The sequence below is a fragment of the Elephantulus edwardii genome, unplaced genomic scaffold (assembly GCF_000299155.1).
Source record: "Elephantulus edwardii isolate Elephantulus edwardi_28Jun2011 unplaced genomic scaffold, EleEdw1.0 scaffold00220, whole genome shotgun sequence".
Classification (NCBI taxonomy): domain Eukaryota; kingdom Metazoa; phylum Chordata; class Mammalia; order Macroscelidea; family Macroscelididae; genus Elephantulus; species Elephantulus edwardii.
Window position 1 is genome coordinate 433,665 of NW_006399970.1, and position 4,496 is coordinate 438,160.

At 45.3% G+C, this 4,496-nt stretch overlaps 1 pseudogene; it reads left to right on the forward strand.

Annotated features, from left to right (window-relative positions):
* Positions 1 to 4,496, forward strand: part of LOC102861410 — a 13,020-nt pseudogene that overhangs the window by 691 nt on the left and 7,833 nt on the right.

Consider the following 4,496-nt stretch of genomic DNA (forward strand, 5'->3'; position numbering starts at 1 on the left):
GGTCACATGCTCCGCCGGCCCCTCGGGCGCTCGGACCCGCGGGCGGCCCCGCCCGGCCGGGAGCCCCGGTCTGCCGGCCGACGCTGCGAGACCCTGCACTCAGAGGCTTCCCGCTCTCGCCCTCAGCGAACGGCGCGCACCAGATGGCTCCCGGGCGACAGCTGCTCCTGGAGTGACCAGAAACCAGAAGCGGTCCCGAGGGTGGGCATGGGATGAGTTCTCTTCCTGCCACTTCAGAGGATCGATGACCTGAGCGAGGGACGGCTGTGATGGGTCTGAGGTTTATCTGAGTGGCCTCACAGGGAGTCACACCTTGCAAGGAACAAGAACGGAGAGCCCCAGCTGAATACTCCACCACATGCAAATTGGCCCTTGTTACCTGAACAAGGAACAACCTTGGTACCTTGGCCCCACAGGGAGTTTTCACCCCTTGAGCATCCCAGCCCTCCCCCCTCAAAAAGGCTCCCAAACCTGAGAAATAGTATCAAGATTCCCGTTGAACAGGTTGAAAGACGTCAACCCAAAATAATAGTAGTAAAAAAGATCAGCATTACTGGGTCTCTGTACATCTGAATCGCATGACATTGACTTTGGACATCATTTCCCCCACTCATAATGAAATCAAATTATGTTGACATATTAAAGAACATTGGTCTCTTTTCCTTTGGTGTGTGAACAGAAACACTGAAAACACATCAAAACAACACAAAAGCTGCATTCATGCATTGGAAACCTGATTTCGATTCATACCCCAACCTCAGCTCTTACTGTTTCGTTATCAGGTGCGTCCCAGTTACCTATGGCTCAGCGACCCTATGAACTGTCTGAACCTTGCCCTATCCACCACCTTCCTTCACCGTCTGATATGTTCCAGCCTATTCTTATACTGTGACACTGATGTGCCCAGCGTAGTAATGGTTACCTATGGTGGGCAATGTTTGCTGGAGCTTCCCGACTAAAACAAGCCTTGAAGCAGGAGTGGCATCCACTTCCGAAATGCCTTGCCTCCGGAAATTCTATGTATGAACAGTGCTCAGGCCTTTCGTTCATAGGGTTGCTATGAGTCGTCTATGACTTAATGACACCTAACAACAACAACATTCTTACACTGTGTAGAGCACAACAAATTGTGGTTAACCTTGAGGAGAATGGGAATCCGAGAACACTTGATTGTGCTTATGGGAAATCTATACTTGGATCAGGAAGCAGTCCTCAGAACACAGAAGGGAAACACTGTATGGTTCAAAATCAGAAAGGGAGTGTGTCAGGATGTATCATGTCTCCATACCTTTTTTCAATCTATATGCAGAACAGATCATTTGAGAGGCTGAGCTTTATGAGGAGGAATGTGACATCAGGATTGGAGGAAGATTCATCAATAACCTATGTTATGCAGATGACACAACTTTGCTTGCTAAAACTGAGAAGGACCTGAAGCACTTGCTGCAGAGGTCAAGGACAGTAGTCTTCAATACGAACTGAAGCTCAACATTAAGAAAACAAAGATTCTCACCACTGGGCCAATTGGTAGCACCATAATGGATGGAGAAGAAACTGAGGTTGTTAACAGTTAAAGCTTGCTGGGCTCCACAATCAACATTCTTGGCATCAGCAGTCAGGAAATCAAAAGGCGAATTGCATTAGATAAATGTGCTGTCAGATTGCTGAGAACCAACAATATCAGTCTAGACACTAAGGTACGCCTGATCCAGTCCATGGTCTTCACAATTACTTGCTATGCATCGGAGAGCTGTATAATGACGGAGGATGACAGAAGGAAAATTAATGCCTTCTAGAAAGATCAGCTGGCTCAGTGGACAGAAAGCGATGCTACCAAGCCAAAGGTGGGTGACTTTTAATCCATGGCCCTCAGGCCTGTCTTTCATTGTTTTTGTTCAGACATTCCTCTAGGTTGTATAGCCCTGGTGTACAAGTTGCCATACGCAGTCACTTATGGTTGCTGTGAGGCTGAATACTGTGACACTGATGTGTCAAATGTATTAATGGTTGGCTACCCAATGCAGACAGAGAGTGGGGTGGAGTTCCCCGATTAAAACAAGCTTAGAAGGAGGAGTGGCATCCACTTCCATTATAGCTTGCCTCCGGAAACCCTATGAACCTGGAGAGAGGATGAAAGGCACCCAAACGTCGAGGACTCTCCTTCATAGGGTCGTTACGAGTCACCTGTGACTTGACAACACTTAACAACAACAAGTGTGGTACTGGAGATGAGTCTTGAACATACCATAGACTGCCAAGAAAACAAACAGATCTGCCCTGGAGAGGGTAAAACCATGTTTCTCCTTAGAGACTAGGATTTTGAAACTCCATCTCACATACTTTGGGCATGTGGCCAGGAGAGACCAGATCCTTGGTAAAGGACATCATGCTCACAAGGGTGGAGGACAGCTTAGGAGAGGAAGGCCCTAGATGAGATGGATTGATACAGTAAGTGGGGCAATGGGAGTAGGTGTATCTTAAGAGTCAGTGAGACTGGCTCAGGACAGGACAGGCTTCAGACCTATTGTACACAGGTTCACTAAGAGTCACAGGCGACTTGATGGCACACAACAACAACATAAAAACCTCTGATAATGTTGAAACATAAGCTAATTTGTACTCTATCGAACCAGATGTCCGAATGCCTAAAATAGGGTAAAAATTACTATGATCATGTATGGTAGAGGCAATGCATTTTTCCTACTGGGAGAATCTAAGATATTTGACCTTATCCAGCTGGACTTTTCTAGAAAAATGTTTTAATAAAGCATGGCCATGTATTTTTGTGAATATTGGTGTCATTCATCAATGTATGTTGTTATGTGTTATGTCCATTACAACTCATAAAGGCCCATGAACAATAATAACTCTGAACCCTGCTCTATCTTGAGCCAATCTGTCTCTGACATACCTGTTCCTATTGCTAGTCGCTGTGTCAAACTATCTCTTTCAGAGTCTTTCTTTCCTTTGCTGTCCTTCCACTCTTCCAAGCATGATATCCTTCTCCAAAGAATAGTCTCTCCTGGAAACATGCCCAAAGTACGTCAGACAGACCATCAAAATCCTTGTATCCAAGGAGCAACCTGGTTTCACTCTTTCCAGGACAGACCCTGTTCTCTTGGCAGGCCATGGTATGTTCAAATACTCTTGTTTCAAATAACACCATTTTAGTCTGAATATTGAAAAGGTATGGAGATACGACATATCCTTTGCATACACCCTTCCCTTCCCAATTTTGAACAGATTATCTGGGAGACTGGGCTCTATGAGGAGAAATGTGGCATCAGAATTGGAGGAAGAATCATCAACAATCAGCGTTATGCAGATGACACAACCCTGCTTGCTAAAACTGAGGAAGGCCTGAAGAGCTTGCTGTAGAAGGTGAAATACTGCACCCTTCAATATAGATTGAAGCTCAATATTAAGAAAACAAAAACTCACCACTGGACCTACCAACAGCATCATGATAGATGAAGAGATTGAGATTGTAAACAGCTTTAGTTTGCTTGGTTCCAAAATCAACACACTTGGCATCAGCAGCCAGGGAATTAATTAAAAGGCATATTGCATTGGGAAAGTCTACTGTCAGAGACCACTGAAGAGCAACAATATCATTCTGGAGACTAAGGTGTGCCTGATACAGGCCATGGTCTTTGCAATCACTTGCTATGCATCAGAGAGCTGGACAATGACTAGGGATGGTAAAAGAATTGATGCCTTTGAGCTTTGGTGCTGGAGAAGATTATTGAATATACCATGGACTGCTAGGAGAACAAACAAGTTTGTCTTTGAGAGGATGAAGCCAGGCTGCTCCTTGGAGGCAAGGATTCTGAAGCTTTGTTTGATATACTTTGGACATGTTGCAAGGAGGGACCAGTCCTTGGAGAGGGACATCATGCTTAGGAGGGGGGAAGGACAGCACAGGAGAGGAAGACCCTCGATGAGATGAATTGATTCAGTGTCTGGGGTAATGGAGGTAGGCATGTCAGAGACAATAAGATTGGCACAGGATAGAGCAGGGTTTAGGGCTGTTGCACATAGGATCGCTAGGAGTCGCAGGTGACTTGATGGCACTTAACAACAGTCTGAATAACAAAATAGGTTACCAATTGCAGTGGATGTCAATTCTATACGCAACAAAATGAAACACTGCACTATCCTTTGTTATCCTGATAATCACTGGTATGTTTGGATCAATTGTTCTAGGCAGGGTATCTATCCATCCACCTCATTGAAAGTCATCTTCTTTTTTTGATGACCTACTTTAGGGAGATCTGGCACCATAGTTCAGAAAGAAATGTGTTGCTAACCCAAAGGGAGGACTCTTCTGGGGGCTGGAACCCACCAGTGGCTCTGCAAGAAAAAGATGGGCAAGCTCACCAGGGACATTTACAGACTCTGAAAACTCACTCGCGGTTCAGCTGTGTCAGTTCTGACTGATAGCAATTAGCTGGGGTTGTTTGATACCTCCTCCCCTACTTTAGCAAGAATAATAA